This window comes from Acinonyx jubatus, chromosome A3 (assembly GCF_027475565.1).
Source record: "Acinonyx jubatus isolate Ajub_Pintada_27869175 chromosome A3, VMU_Ajub_asm_v1.0, whole genome shotgun sequence".
Taxonomy (NCBI): Eukaryota; Metazoa; Chordata; class Mammalia; order Carnivora; family Felidae; genus Acinonyx; species Acinonyx jubatus.
In genome coordinates, this window is record NC_069388.1 from 67,291,813 (window position 1) to 67,308,876 (window position 17,064).

The 17,064-nt window shown below is 36.7% G+C and overlaps 1 long non-coding RNA gene across 3 annotated transcripts in view; it reads left to right on the plus strand.

Moving 5' to 3' along the window:
* Nucleotides 1–17,064, plus strand: part of LOC113603305 (uncharacterized) — a 57,224-nt gene that overhangs the window by 13,365 nt on the left and 26,795 nt on the right. For all 3 annotated transcript variants that reach the window (XR_003424887.2, XR_008289303.1, XR_003424889.2), the window contains 2 exons: nt 13,726–13,824; nt 16,670–16,768. This is a non-coding gene — a long non-coding RNA (uncharacterized LOC113603305). The remainder of the gene's footprint in view (nt 1–13,725; nt 13,825–16,669; nt 16,769–17,064) is intronic.

Sequence of the window (17,064 nt, forward strand, 5' to 3'; positions counted from 1 at the left end):
TGCTTCTTTTAGCATTCACCTGTCTCTCTTCTTATCCTACTTATTTGTATCCATATCAATACCCCTGTTAATTTAAGCTCTTAGATGGAACAGACTATAACTGATTCATATTCTTAATCTTTTCCTCCCCAGGGAATCCATCCCCGTGCTAAGCACAAAGTAAATGATACCCAAGTTTGTCAAATTAAATTGATGGACTTAAGGTGTCAAGTTGTACAATATAAATCCAACATCACTCAGAAACGTCACAGTAAAGAAAACATAGTCTGCTATATCTGAGCCCTGGCAGGATTAAGTTTGCTCATTTAAAGCAATAATTTTCAACCCTGGCTGTAAGGCTTTAAGAAAAACCTAGCTGCTAGGTACTACTCCAGAACATTTTAAAATCAGAATTTCCAACAGTGGGATCTGGACATAGGGATTTTTAAATATGCCCAAGAAGGAGCCAGGGTTGAGTCTCGCTGATTTAAAAGGTATGAGTAAACACACACTGAATGTAAACACGGAAAATATTTGATTCACTAAAGGTAAAGAACTAGTTTCCTTTGCTGTGTTGTCTTTGGGCATATGCTTCATACTCAGGGCTACATTTGGTTCCTCTATAAAATGAAGGGAGTTAATGATACATAAAGTAATCCCTGAATTACTTTTCATAACCAAACTGCGTAAGTACAAAACAATGCCAACACCAGCACCACCAGGTCAGTGAGTCAGTTATGAGTCAACTCCCAATAGTGGAGAATGGAAGTTCATATACTTTAAAAATTCTCTAAGTCATAACTTCTCTTTGGACAAGGATGATAGGAGGATGACCTTTCTGGTTTGTTCTTAGAATACAAGATAAGCAATGAAAAACTGTTTTCAAAAAGCAGGGTCATCAAGATCTTGATTGTTACATATCATTCTCCAACACAAGGAACCAGAACTCCTTGGAGAAATGACTAATTCTAGGGCAGGGGAAGAGACTATACAAGGTGAGCTTGGAACATCCTGTAGGGTTATACAGTAATGAAAGTGTTAAAAAAGCTAAATGATTTGGGCATGCTAAAGGGAACAGGAGCCCACTAAAAGAATTCCCAAAGACCAAACATGAAACAATTTGATGAACAAAATAAGACGGTATTAGATTAAAACCTGAAGTATAAGATAGATATCCATGAGTCCATATGGATATAAATTTTTGAATAAATAAATAAATGGGGGCAGAGAGACAAATCCTCCTTAGAGAAGAATTCCAAATAGTGTACACAGATATCTCCTATTCCAGGAGGTGAGGCATAATGTTCCTTACGTTGGATGTGAGCTATACTTAGCAACTTCTTCCAAAGAACAGAGTATGGAAAGGAAGGATAATCACTTTACAGTGGAAAATTATGGCAGATACTACCTTAAAAGTGATTATGGTTAACATCATCAGTGAGAGGTCGTGTTGCTATCACAAATTCCCTGATAGGATACCACAATTCCACTTCACTTCTATGGTCTTTATTTCTCCCAAACCCATAACCCCAAAGTGATCATGAGAAAAACAGACAAAACCAAGCTGAAGAATATTGTATAGAATACCTGAACAATACTCCTCAAATGCTTGAGATCATGCAAACTGAGAATGACTGAGCAACTGTCACAGAGTAGGGAAGCCATGATGATTAAATACAGTGGTATCTTGAATTGTACCCAAGAACAGAAAACAGACATTTGTGGAAAAACTAGTGAGTTTAGTTTAGTAAAGTCTGTAGTCAATAGCAACATGCCAATGTTAATTTCTTACTTTTTACAAATATAAAATATAAAAATGAACATTAGGGAAACTGGATGATGGATACATGGGAACTCTCTGTGCTATCTTTGTATACCTAAAAATATTCTTAACTTTATTACAAATTGTACATAGAAAGAACATATAGGCATGAAAAGAAAATATAATTATAAAAATTTCTTATCTTTTGATTAACTATATTTAAAATGTTCTCAGACATAAAAAACTTTGCTACTGTTTCCCTGTTTGTTCAATAATGAAAAATACATTTAATATATTATGTATTCAACTTTAGTAATTTGCCTTTCTCATTAAATCAGTCTGACTTAAAATCTCCAGACAGAATTAGCAAAATGTACATTATACTTGACATGGTATCAGAATGCCTTCCTGAACTACTTACCAGGAACCTTTAACGGAAAGCACATTTCCTCATGTAAGAAATAAACCATGTCAGGTACATCTAATCAAGGGCCCAAGAGGAGTATCAACTTTTTTTTCTTTAATTTTTTTAATGTTTATTTATTTTTGAGAGAGAGAGACAGAGTGAGAGTGGGGGAGGGACAGAGAGAGAGAGGGAGATACAGAATCTGAAGCAGGCTCCAGGCTCTGAGCTGTCAGCACAGAGCCTGATGCGGGCCTCGAACTCACAAACTGTAAGATCATGACCTGAGTTGAAGTTGGGTACTTACCCAAATGAGCCATTCAGGCTCCCCAAGGAGTGTCAGTTCTGAATGAACTCACTGTATGGCTGCAATGTGATGTGAACACTTCATAATGACTCACACAGTGTATTTTTCTTGGGGCCTAAATTTTATTCAAGAGCAGAACAGCACTCATGCTTACTAGTTTAATTTTACAAAGTTAAAATTTCTCCAAGCAATAAGGAAATCTGTTAGCCAAAGATGTGATGTGTAAATAAATACAAATTAGAAATTCGAGTTGCTGATTTTTGCTGGTTTTACTTACTAAATGTTTTTGGGATGTGGCCTTTCCACTCATTTTATTCGTTTAGTCTCAAGTCTTTTAATGGGTCTTTCTCTGCAGTATTCTGCTTCTTCCCCATCTCTAGTACATCCATTTCATTCTACCCAGAGTGGTCCATTCTAAGTTGCAAATATGACTTTGCCACTTCCCTCAGTAAAACCCTCTCATAGTTACCTGATTATTATATGTTAAGTTCAAACTTCTCATCATGGCACACCAACTGTCCAGCGCATGGCCACAGCTAACCTTCTAGAAGCTGTGCAAAGGAAGCTGTATACTTTCCCATTAGAAGAAGTTATGCTCTAATATTACTGAAGTAGTTATTTTCTATACACACCCTACAGCTATATGCTTTAGTGGCTTCCCTCTTGTGGTTCGTTTTTTCCCCTTCTTTAAATGGTAAATCTCTCATTATATTTCAGTAGTCATTGGAGGTGTCCTCTCCTCTATGAGGTTTTCCTTAATAATACTTTCCCAGTCGTCTTCATTCCCCTGAAAACAAGCACTGTCTCAGTGTTCGGTTTCTATGTCATTTGATATACCACTATCCTAAGAGCCACCCAACCCCCTTTGCCCTGCACTATACAAGTGTCTTGCTTTCCACTGGCTCTAAGCATCCTTATTACTCATCTTTGTCCTGGGGAAAAGCAAAGGGCCTGTATACAGAAGACACTAAAAATGTTACTGAGCAGCTATAAACAGAAATTCCTGCTCATTTAAATTAAAATAAATATCCCTCAAGGGACTAATTATGGAGTCACAGTATATCTGCAGGGCTCTCTCTTCACACACCCCCTCTCTGTAATCAACAAGGGTTCCAACCTGTATTACCTGCCAGCTTTTTCCACTTATTGTCAATCTCACATTTGTATTTCTACCCGGCTGTCTGAGAGGCATCTTTAAAAAGATCCATTTTTATAATTCTTTTTCTGCTTCTTTCACCATGCTCTTGTAAATGAGATCTTCATTTGTCTATATGCTAGGTTCTATCTTGTGAGCTCAGCATACAAAATCAAGTAAGATAAATTCCTGACCTCAGGGAGCTTATAGTTTGATAATGAATTACATGGAGGGAGTTAAGCACCAGATGCCACTGGAGAAGAGGGGCAGAAATCCTAAGTCAAGGAAGGTTTTTTCAAGAAGATGGTGCTTAAGCCAGGATTTGAAGGATAAATGGAAGGTACTAGCTGAGGAAGGAGGCGAATGGCATCACAGGAGAAAAGAAAAACAGCTGGGAAGGGGCTCCAAGGGAAGGGGTGGTGGCCAGAGGTAGCTCAATATGTTTGCAGATCTTAAAGCAGTTGATATACATGGGATGAGGATGCATATGAGATGGTGCAAGGAGATTAGTGCAGAGGTAAACTCTGAAAGCCCTGTGACTAAGATTAGGTATTTGAATTTGAAGCTTGCAGAAACCAGAGAAAACTAAAGAACTGTAATCACATTTATGTATTATAAAGGTCTCTGCAGATCCTGAGTTGGGCGGGGGGAGGTGGAGAGGAGAGGAGTAGGCATAGAGAAGACAAGTTATATGGCAGCTACGATTATTCAGTCAAGACACTAAAAGCATGAGTAAAAAAAAAATGGTAAAGGGTGTAGAAAGTAGGAAAAAGGTAAAATTTAGAGCATGTGGTCACTAGGGGGTGAGCAAATGGGAGGTGTCCAAGATGACTCTCAGGTTTCAGATGTGGACAATGGGGTCAATTGGTGTTCTTATTTCCAAAGACAGGGAACAAAGGAGGAGGAACAGGTCTGAGGAAAAAGATAACATCAGGCTTTAAACATGTTTGGATTAAGTGTACATTTATCTTGATGAGCCCTGAGTGATATATAGAACTGTTGAATCACTATATTATAAACCTGAAACTAATTTAACACTGTACGTTAACTACACTGGAAGTTAAAAAAAATGTTTGGATTAAGATCCATCTGGGCATTCAAGCAGAAAAAGCAGTTGGATACTTTCTAGGTTTAGTCACGTGGTCCAATTAAAAATAACTCATTGAGAAGCTATGCATTTAGGTAAGACCACCCCCTACCCAACAGTGGAGAGGAAAAAACAAAAAAGGGAAGGAGAGCTAAGGATGTAGACCTGATGAACACCAAGATTTAAGGAAAGAGAACAGAGTGTGGTGAGAAGGCAAAAACAGAGAAAACCAGGACACAGTAAATTAGGATCCAAAATGTAAATATAAATAGCAGTTTTGAAAATGGAAGATGTGTAGCCAACAGTGTCAGAGATCACAGAAAAGTTAAATAAGTAAAGGCTAAAACTATTCTCCAGTGACATAATATTTTAACCATTTATTGGTTTGTATAAAAAAAATAGTAAGCATTATTCAAATTTTGAGATTGGCTTTTATCTGATATGTATAATGGTGTTTATGACTAGAAAGGAATTAATGTCATTAGTTTTCTCAACTCACTATAATCTAGACACCTAGCCATACCTTAGAGTTCCCACTGTTGGTATGTGAGAAATCACTTAATTCCAAATCCCAGTTCCTATGTATTATGTATCCAAAAAATGCCTTCCTAGAGAGACTGACAGAGGGGTTTATTACACTTCAAATCATTCTAACCTTAAGATATCCCCCTCTTTTTTTATAACCACATTTCAGTCAGGAAATCTGTATTTTAGACCTAAAGATGTTACTAATTGTGTGCACTAGGGAAATCACTTATACTCTTTGCACATTTTTATTCATAGGTAAATTTATAAGATTGGGGTCTTCGGTTATGGATAGATTGAGATAAATCATGGTCTGGGAGAGCTAACACATGCTTCTATACTGAACTTTCACTGGGTACATATATCCTTTCTTAGAGTTGCCTTTATACTTTTGGTATGAGTGGGCCTTTTGCCAACACAGTTTACAATGCCTGACTCCTAAATGCTGGTTTCATCTTTGCTTCACTCCTCCTACTCTATGTGTTAGTCAGAGTTCCTTCTTCCTCTGTACTTCCAAAACATATTTCATAAACCTCTATTATAGCATTTAACACATTTTACCCTAATTACAAGATGATGTGGTCCTTGGGACACAGAGTTTAATTATATTTAATGAACATCCCAAACATACAGACTGTGTCTGACACCAACTATTATTTGATAAATGTATAAGAATTCTTCAAGCAAAGGAACCAGGTAGATCATGGTGTCTTCAGCTGGAAGAGAAGTGGCTAGCTTAGTTCATCCTGAACTCTGAATGAAACTGAAAGTCTACACATGTGTCACAGTGTACAGAATGGCAAGAGCTCATGTGGCTCAGGACTCTACAAATGGCTTCCAGAGAAGCTTCATTGGGAAGTTCTATTTAATTAAATGGTGAGGCAGGATCACCAACAATGAAATCCTAGAGGACAGCCAGTCTATCCACTTTGAAGCAATACTTACTGAAGCATAACTCTTCTGGGTAGGGCAGATGGGGAGATGGATGATAACAGAATACCTAAACAACTGCTGGCTGACAGGCTCAAAGGCAGCAGGAAGGATGCTTTATTAAGTGCCTGCCACAGCACAATTACAAACAGGGCAGAATGACTGTGCATACAAAGAGCAATGACAGCAAGCTGGCTTACCTAGGGAAGGTCTGAAAGGCACTAAGAAAAAGCCCAAAATGAGATCTACCAGGCTAAACAAAGGCAGCCTTGACATGCACATGCTATTTTGAGATCATTCTTTTCTTGATCATTGCTACAAGACCCCAGGTGGTAGATGGATACCTCCTTGTATCAATGCATTGTGCATTGTCGTGTGTATATCAGGCTGCTAATAAATGTTTACGCATGATGATATACTTATCTGTTTTATAACCCCCATATAAATAGATAATAAACTTTATAGTGTTATTTTCATATGAACAATGGCATACTGAATAGATATGCCATGTGAAATGTAAACTGTGAAACAGATTTAAGAAATATATTACAACCTTCCAATTCTTGATTATTTCATCAATTAGAATTTTATTTACCAATAAACTGAAATAATATGAACTCACTTCTTCTCATAAATATTCTCATATATGTCAGGTATATTTTGGCTATAATTGGAAATCTAGTTACAAGGACTTAGTTCTTTAGATAATTATTTGTAATTAAATATCGCTCTCACTATAAAATGAATTCTGGTTAATCAAAATATTAGTCAATCTTCCTTTTATTTATTTTTTTAGCGTTCATTCATTCTTGAAAGACAGGGAGACAGAGCATGAGTGGGGGAGGGGCAGAGAGAGAGAGACACACAGAATCCGAAGCAGGCTCCAGCCTCTGAGCCCTTAGGGCAGAGCCTGACGCGGGGCTAGCCCCACAAACCGTGAGATCATGACCTCAGCCAAAGTCAGACACCCAACCAACTGAGCCACCAAGGCATCCCTCAATCTTCCTTTTAGAGAGAATTTATAATGATGATAATGGAAACATCTTTAAAATACTAATTATAACAATAAGATCAATACAGAAATAAACACAGTCAAATCACTTAATAGATCTTGAGCATCTGCCATAGCCAAAAGACTGCACAAATGCAGGAAAAATGTAAAAATATCAATATATGACCTCAATGTTTACTAGGGAAGAAAAAGCTGGAGTTGCAAATAACAGTGATACAAGGTAGAATGAGGTACACGTGGTAAGAGCTATGACAGTTTGCTAAGTTAATAGTGTATCAAGTTACAGTGACTATGTGAAGTAGTATAATTAGGAATTAGGTAACCATTCCTAGTTAAGCATTTGTTTCCAAAGCAATACACAAGACTGTGGGATGAGACTTGAAAATATGAGACTTATTCTCATCCTTCAGAGACAAATTTATCTTGCAAGGCCCATTTTAATAAATAGAATCCCCAGGAAGTAGTCTTGATGCTCTAAAATTCTGGAAAATAGGAGACAGATGCTCTGTTTAGAATCTAAGCAATATTTATTGAATATTACTTAACCCAGGAATTATACTAATTTCCAGAGTATTAACTCTGAATCTCACCCCATATAAAGTAGTTTAGCAGAAAAAATGAATAAGATGCCATTTAACACAGGAAGTAACAAATATGTAAAACTTGATACCCTGACTAGCTATGAAATGAAAATATTAATAAATATAAAAAGGGACTTGACCTAATATACTAGAGCAGAATACTGTACCAGCATATGGCAAAAGAATGAGATTTCGCTCAGGGATCACTGCTTATCATTATCTCCCCTTTCTTTGTATCTCAAACCACACTTTGTGAAGGAAAATACCACCCAGTGCTAATACACCTGCTCTTTGATTCTAAGGATCCAGGGAAGTTCAGCATTAAAAATCAAATAGGCAACATTTCCTTTTTGTTATTTTCAAAGAAAGGGTGACAATTCTACCTCTTCCTAAGAGCTACTCAGCTGCAGATAAAGACCGTTTCAGACCAGGGGATAATAATTACCACTTCTAATCTTTTGACAGCCCAGCCTGCAGCTAAAATGACTGGCAGAACTCAATTTTTGGCTGCAAGGTAGGAGGTTCTCATACCAGTCTATACTCAAGCTGTTCTACATGACAACCCAAGATCTGGAAGCAACCTGGAAACTATATTCAATAAGGCAGATGTTTTTCTATCTGATCTGAAACACTCAAAATCTTCAAAATACTATGAAATTAACAAAGTTTCCCCCCATCTTCCCATGTCAGGATCATTTTGTAGACTTGTTGTAAATACTGGTTCCTAGGTTCCATCTGATTTCTACTAAATCAGGCATTCTAAAGGAGGAGACCAGGAAGCTGAAATTAATCTGCTTCATATGTATAAATTTGGGACTCACGCATCTAAGTTGGGGGATGTGCCATGGAAAGATCAAAAACATCCAGAAAATAATTGGAAAATTCAAATAGTGTTGTCAACTAAGAATGTCAAAAATCATATGCCAATAGCAAGCAGTTATCATTTCTTGAGTATTACTATATGTACAACATTGTTCATATAGAAATGACCCTCTAATTACATTGCAGATAAACTAAATTGGAAAGGGCTCCTTAAGAGACTCATGCTTATGAAATAGAAACACTGCCACAATGAAGGAACATAATAGATGGTTTCCACACATAAATATGGTTAATTACTGCATCAGAGCCTTGGAGCCTGTGAGGATGAAAAGAAAATCTAACAATAATCCAGGATTTCACACAAGCTGCCTTCTGACACAACCAGAGCTCACCTGCCAGGCCCCATTTCTGTCTCCTCAAGATCTTACTTTTTATATCTATTCTGAAATCATCACCTTCTACAAGTGGCATCTGACTATTGCCTGCTGGGATTTTGTGGTCGATTCATAAAGAGTATATGGAGAACTGTATTGTAAAACTTACAGGGTTTATAAGCTACTTTTGAAAAGTAAGAAACTCAGACTATTTCAAACTATGCAGGAATAAATTTCCCTTATGATACTCTGAGAAACAGGGAATGGAAACAAGTGAACATCTCATCACATCTCAGCAAAGCTCCACTAGGTAAATGCTTTCTGTACAACACCATTGTGAGAAGACCCTGTGCACATGAACTTGTCCTTAAATTTAGGATCTGGAAAGGGGTAAATGATATACTTAGGTAGGACTATCTATAAAAATGAGAGAATAGGGGCACGTGGGTGGCTCAGTCGGTTAAGCATCCGACTTCAGCTCAGGTCATGATCTCATGGTCCATGAGTTCGAGCCCCGCGTCGGGCTCTGTGCTGACATCTCAGAGCCTGCAGCCTGTTTCAGATTCTGTGTCTCCCTCTTTCTCTCTCCTTCCCCACTCATGCTCTCTCTCTTCTCAAAAATAAATAAACGTTAAAAAAAGAATTAAAAAAATGGGACAGAATACATTCACCCTGAAATTTCAAATAAACACTGCATACATATATTTTTGTTCTTCATAAGGAATAAAGAGAAAAAGGAAAACAGCAACATGGAAAATGTAAAAGATTTTATAATAAAAAAATGAAGGAAGTTGTATAGGATAAGCATACTGGAGAACATGATCTACAAGAAACCAAAGACAATTTTATATATGCTTTGCATTCTTAATGAAATTCAGGAAAAAATTAAGTCTAGTAAATAACACACAAAATCTTACATTAAGATGTTTTCAGAATTAAGAAAATAATGCAGGAAAGCCAAAAGCACCAAAGGAGACTTAAAACTCTGTATTATGTATATTACAAAGAAATTTCTTTATTAGAGAAACTTAAATCAATAAGGAAAAATTTAATCTTTCAATAGTGAAAGAAAACTTGAGAAATGTACCTGTTGTGGGTCACCTCAGTCTCTGAGAGATCAATTATCCCAAAGATAAATAAGTAAAAGATAAGTACAAGGTATAATGAGAAGCTTTACCTTGCTGCATTATCATGATATGCTGTAGACTAGGAGTCAGAAAAATAAGTCCAAATCTGGTTTGACACCTATTTTTATAAATAAGGTTTTATTAAAACAGAGGTTCACTTATTCATTTAACTATTATCTATGGCTGCATGTATAATACACTAGCAGAGCTGAGTAGTTGTGATACAGACCATATGGACCACAAAGCCTAAAATATTTACTATCTAGGGGCACCTGGGTGGCTCAGTCAGTTAAGCGCGGACTTCAGCTCAGGTTATGACCTCACGGCTCATGAGTTGGAGCCCTGCTTCAGGCTCCGTGCTGACAGCTCAGATCCTGGAGCCTGCTTCAGATTCTCTCTCTCTATTTCTCTCTGTCTCTCTCTCTCTCCCTTCCTCCCTCCCTCTTCGGCTCATGCTCTGTTTTGCTCTCTCAGAAATAAACATTAAAAAGAATTAAAATATTTACTATCTATTTCTTCACAGAAAATGCTTGCTGACCCCTCCCCTATCTCCCCTATACCACTGGATAAATAGAAATGTTAGTAAAGTAGCAGATCCTGAGTTTTCCTAACTTTTAGATGTCACTCTGTCATATACGTGTCTTACAAAAACATTGAAAGTGTTTATTACCTACTGCCACCAAATCTAATCAGCATATCACCAATATGGTGGTGAGAAAAATGTCCTTCTGGATATTAACAAAGATCCTGTTGAAATTGACTATCACATAGACTGGGAGAGTTGGCATAGTTCTGAGGTAAAAAAATAAATAAATAAAGATAAATTGCTGTTTATGCCAGTTAAAAGACTGTTTCAGGTAGGTTTTTTTCTAATTGGTATAGAGGATATGTGCATTTGACAGATGAAAAAGGCAGCTTCAATTGGTGACACTTTTAAATTAAGTTTATGATAACCTATTGTGACTCTTCTATACTGGTCAAATGGGCATATTCAATGAAGCTGTTTGAGGAATCACTGCCATCTGCATCGTTTTTGATGAAAATTCTTCCTGGGATATAAACAGTTCTGATGTAAAAAGAGATTATTGTGATGGATTACTTCCAGAGGATGATTTCAGCAAGATGGTGATGAAGAAAGCCCCAGACCCTCCTTCCACCCACAGAAATACAGACTTAACAATACATGGACTAATTCCCTGGAGAAATGGAGAAAACATGTTAAGAAGCTCCTGTAACCCAGGTGAGCATGAAACCAGAGACATCAAAGCATGGTGATCTGCAAGAAAATTCCCAGTACCTGGTTCTACCCTGGAGATGGAAAGAGAAGACTAAAACATGTGCCCAATACTTTGACTTGTGTGGAGGCAGGGAGGGGGCTACCCAAAGTACTGGCTTCTGTATTGCCTGAATCTAAGCACTGACAGGACAGAAAGTCATGTTGGGGGCTACTAAGAATAAAGTTGATGGTTTGGATTAGCACTCATTTACTAGCCATAATCTTAGCGTAGAATGAAAAAAAGAAAACTCCTGCTTCTTCCTGGGAAATGAAGGGCTTGAAACATGAGTCCAACATTCTATCTTTACAGGGAGCTTGCCAAGGGACTGGTTTCTGTCATGACTGTTCCAGAGCACTAAGGGGACCCTACATGCTCTAGATGCCTGGGAGCCACTGAGAGAGAAATCTGGGAGAATTGATGCTGCTCAAATGTTCCTAAATCAACAAACTTGAAAACACCAACCAGGCATAGTACTAAAAAGGTAATTGACAAAGTAATCCCATTACAATAGCATCAAAAATAATAAAATACCTAGGAGTGAACTTATGAAGGAGATGAGAGACTTATACACTGAAAACTATAAAATGTTGCTCAAATTGAAGAAGACACAAATAAATAGAAATACATCCTGTGTTCATGGATTCAAAGACTAAATATTGCTAAAAATATCCATAGTACTCAGACTGATATATAGGTTCAATGTAAGCTCTATCAAATCCCAATGGCATTTTTGAAGAAATATAAAAAATGATCCTAAAGTTCATATAGAAACACAAAACACCTTGAATATCCAAAACAATACTGAAAAAGAAAAAAAGCTGGAAGCCTCATGCTTCTTGACTGAAAAACATGTTACAGAGTTACAATAATCAAAACAATATTGTACTGATATAAAATGGACACATAAACTGATGGAAAAGAATAGTGATCCCCAAAACAACCCCACTCATATATAGTCAAATGCTGTTTAACAGGACAGAACACTGGGGAAAGAATAGTATCTTCAATAAATGGTGCTGGAAAAATTAAGTATCTACATGCAAGAGCACAAAATTGGGGCCTAATCTTACAACATACATAAAATTCAACTCAATATAAATTAAAGAGTTAACATAAGACCTGAAACTATAAAACTACTACAAGAAAACATAGAAAAAAAGCTTCATAATATTGGTTTGGCAAGATTTCTTCAATAGGACACCAAAAGCACAGGTAACAAAAATAAAAATAGACAAGTGGGGCTACATCGAACCAAAAAAGCTTTTGTACAGCAAAGGAAATAATCAAAAGAGTGAATGGCAACCTGTGGAATGGGAGAGAATATCCACAATACATATATCTGATAATGGGTTAATATTCAAAATATCTAAGGAGCTCCCACAAGCCAATAGCAAAATAATAGTTTTCTTTACTTAAAAATAGGCAAAGGGCTTGCATAGACATTTCTCTAAAGAAAACAAACAAACAAACAAAAAACAACAGCTATATGAAAAGATGCTGAATATCACTAATCATCAGGGAAGTGCAAATCGAAACTACAAAGAGATATTATCTCAATGAGATATTATTAAAAAAACAGAAAATAACAAACATTAGCAAGGATGTGGAGAAATCAGAACTCTTGAGTACTGTTGGTAGGAATTTAAAATGGTGTAGCCACTATGGAAAATAGTCTGGAAATTCCTCCAGTAATTCAAAACAGAGGTACTATATGATCCAGCAATTTCATTTGTTGGCATTTGTCCAAACAAACTGAAGTCAAGATCTTGAAGAGATATTTGCACTCCCATATTAACTGCAGCATTATTCACAATAGCAAAGGGGTGGAAACACCTAAATGTCCATCAAAATAAAAGAATAAACAGATTACACACACACACACACACACACACACACACACACAATGGGTTATTATTATGTCTTGTAAAAGAAGGAAATCCTGTCATAAGCTACAACATGGGGAAACCATGAGGACATTATACTAAGTGAAGTCAGTCACAGGAGGACATACTATGCATAATCGTACTTATACAAATATCTAAAATAATCAAACTCATAGGAGCAGAAAGTAGAATGGTGGTTGCCAGAGACTGGAGGTGGAGGGGAAACAGAATTGCTCTTCAGTGGATATAGAGTATTAGTCATGCAAAATGAAAAAGTTCTAGGGGGTAGGGGTGCCTGGGTGTCTTAGTTGCTTAAGCATCTGACTCTTGATCTTGGCTCAGGTCTTGATCTCAGGGTCTTGATCTCAAGCCCCGTCAGTGTGGAGCCTACTTAAAAAAAAATGTTCTGGAGTTTTGCTTTATAACAATGTGCATACAGTTAGCAATGCTATAATGTGCACTTAAAATTTTGTTGAGAAGAGAATTCATGTTACGTGTTTTTTACCACAATTTTTTTTAAGTGGATCTCACAGTTCCCAGTTCTGCTGAATATTGTCACTGGTTACCTGTGGGGAGCCGCATGGTGTGATATGAGGGGGGAATCAAGACTACAGTGAAAGGTATTTTTATTTTTACTCTCTATATAATGATGTTTTTTTAAATATGCAAAAATAATCATGTATCTGTTCATGTATTATTTTGTAATATGTAAATAAAAGAACATGGATCTCAGTTTAAAGAAAAAGAGAGATGTATTACTTCCAGAGTATTTTACTTGCCCCTTCTAGGATAATAGACTTTATTCTTTGGGTGAGTGAGATAATGTAAGGATCCTCCTCATGGATGAGTATGTTTTGGATGCATCCAGAAATTGAGGAAATGACCCTTAGGTGCTTTTGCACACTCACTGGGTCCACTGTATAATGGTTTTAGGCCAAAATTTTGCTTATCTCACTTCCATAACTGTCCTCTCTGTGGGTAGGCCAGAAAATATTTCACTTTTCCAAGGTTTATCTCAGTTCGAAATTACCATCTATCCTGGAAAAGTCTGTTTCCCTCTTTCTGGGATATAGTCAGTGTGATGAATAATTGCAGATGGATAATTAGCAGAAGAATAGAAAGAAAATTACTGGCTATACCTATGGAAACAAGATCAGGCTGCCTCTTTGGGCACAACATTCCAGGTATACAAATTGGCTCAGGTTTGAAAATTAGATGAGAGGCTATGAAAGCAAAACTATAGAACAAAACTGTTCTCTTTCCACCAGAGTTATATTTTTTGTTTATATGAATCATGCAGGATTACATTTGTTAATTTTCTAGTGTTAAACCAGTTTTCATTACTAGAATAAACTCAACTTGGTCATACATTATTAGACTTCTCATATCTTAGAACTATTTTCTTCTATGTTCACAAGTGAAATTGGTATGTCATTTTTTTTTTTTTGTTCACAAAATGTTCTTCTTAGGTTTGGTACCAAGGTAATACCAGCTTCATTATATGAATAGAGTAGTTTCCTTTTTTCTTCCCGGAGAGATTGCATAGATTTTTTTTTCTTTAAATATTTTGACAGAACTCTGGGGAATTTACCTCTGGCTTAATTCTTCTCTGCACAAATATTTTTGACTAATTCAATTTTTCTAACATCTATAGGTCTATGAAGTTTTCTATTTTTTGAATTACTATCAGTGATGTTAATTTTTATAATAATTTGGTCCATTGCATTTGAGTTTGAAATTTACTGGAATGACATTTTTCATAACATGCTCTTATTACTGCTTCATATGTGCAATATCTGTTGTCTAAATATTAACTTCTGATTTTTGATCTTGTCTTCTGTGTTTTAATTCAATTTTACCAGAGGTTTGTCATTATTATAAGTCATTTATAAGAAACAATTTTGACTTATGTATTTAATATATGTCTCTTATTGTTTTTATTATTTCCTTTCTTCTACTTTCTCTGTATTTATTTTGGATGTCTGAACAAGTTATTGGGAAATATATAAATACCTCTATTTTTAACTATTCTATTGCTAACATTTACAAATTTGTGTAACACAGATGGTACCCAGAAGAGCAATGCTAAAAGAAAAAAAAATACCAAGCAATCCAAAATGTGTGGCTGTCTTTTTGTGATTGTTGGAAATCAGCAAGGGGAGGCAAGCTGCAGGGTAGCAGACCTTTGTTATACAGACAAATGTTTCATTACACTGCTGCTTAAGATACTTTGAAAAGCAGACTTGAAAAATTATAGACCTGCAAGTTATAGAGCTTATAACTATAGAATTGATGTGAAAACCTCAGAATATAAGTCTGTTAGTTTCTTTTTGTTGATTTTTTTTAAAGTTCTACCAGTGACAGTACAACGTAGGCTAGTTAGAACAGGTTCCTCTGAAAAGGTGGAGTTTGTAGCAGATAAGACTGTAGCCTCATGTTTTGCCAAGCAGTTCCTACCAAGAGTTTTCAGCCAGACAATGAAAACGAGCTCAGGGGCAAAACTGAGATTCAGATGTGGAGCGCTGAGTCCATTCAAGTTTGAGAGAAAAAAAAGCCAGTAAATTAAAGACCAGTATGTTTAAGTATAAAAAATATCTTTTTATGACATTTTTACTTACGATTACCTGCAGACAGAATTGACTAGAAGCCTACTAAAAATTGTATTTCCAAAGAAACAAACCACCTACAGAAGCTTATTATTTTCCTAACCTTAAAGCAGAACCCTATCTCGAACCTGCAATCATGATGTGGACTAAACTAGCTTCTAAAAAAATACTTTTCAATATTTTCATTATGAAGGATAAGGACAAGGAAAGTGTCATAAAGGACTAAACCAAGGACCATAATCACAAATATCCAGAGGGCATTATAATGAGCTACTTGGGTTATCCAAGGTACTTAATTCAGTACAAGACAGATTTTTCTCCACTTTTGCCCAGTGAGATTTGATGGTTGTGATCATTCAGTAACTGCTATGAATTTCCCATGCTTTCTTTCAAAAAAAAAAAACAGTTTTAATCAGTTTTAAATTCTTGTTTCACCATTTTATATTGGCATAGAGGAGAGAAAAAGACATTTCCTCTATGTTTTAATATCCTAAGCATGATGAGCCACATCAAGAAGAATGGTCTTCTTTGGGATATTTACTCACCCTAAAAGGGAAGCAATTCCAAAGTTGCATCCAGGTCAAAGTCCATCTCTGGGTAGGTAATATTTGGCCCTCTCCATCAGGTCTTGATGTGGCTCCTTGTGTTGTGGTTTGATGTGTAGGAAGAAAGGAATTGAACCTACAGGGGAGAGACAAGTGGTAGGCAACTTGGTTTTTTGTGGGGGTTTTGTTGTTGCTGTTGGTGTGTGTGTGTGTGTGTGTGTGTGTGTGTGTGTGTGTGTGTGTGTGTGTGTGTTTAGGGGAGAGACAAGATTGAGAGCAGATCATCACATACCCATTCTACCCTTCTTCTATAGAACTTGAGTGAGGCATATGGCCGCATAGCTATAAAGACAATTTCCAGCCTCCCCTGCATCAAATGTGCCTGTGTCCTCGCCAATGGATTACAAGTCGAGGTAATCAGAACTTCTTTTAAAAGAAGCATCATGGGGCACCTGGGTGGCGCAGTCGGTTAAGCGTCCGACTTCAGCCAGGTCACGATCTCGCGGTTAGGGAGTTCGAGCCCCGCGTCAGGCTCTGGGCTGATGGCTCAGAGCCTGGAGCCTGTTTCCGATTCTGTGTCTCCCTCTCTCTCTGCCCCTCCCCTGTTCATGCTCTGTGTCTCTCTGTCCCAAAAATAAATAAACGTTGAAAAAAAAATTTAAAAGAAGCATCATGCCTGCCCCTTTCCCTTTTCCATTACCTTTTCCTT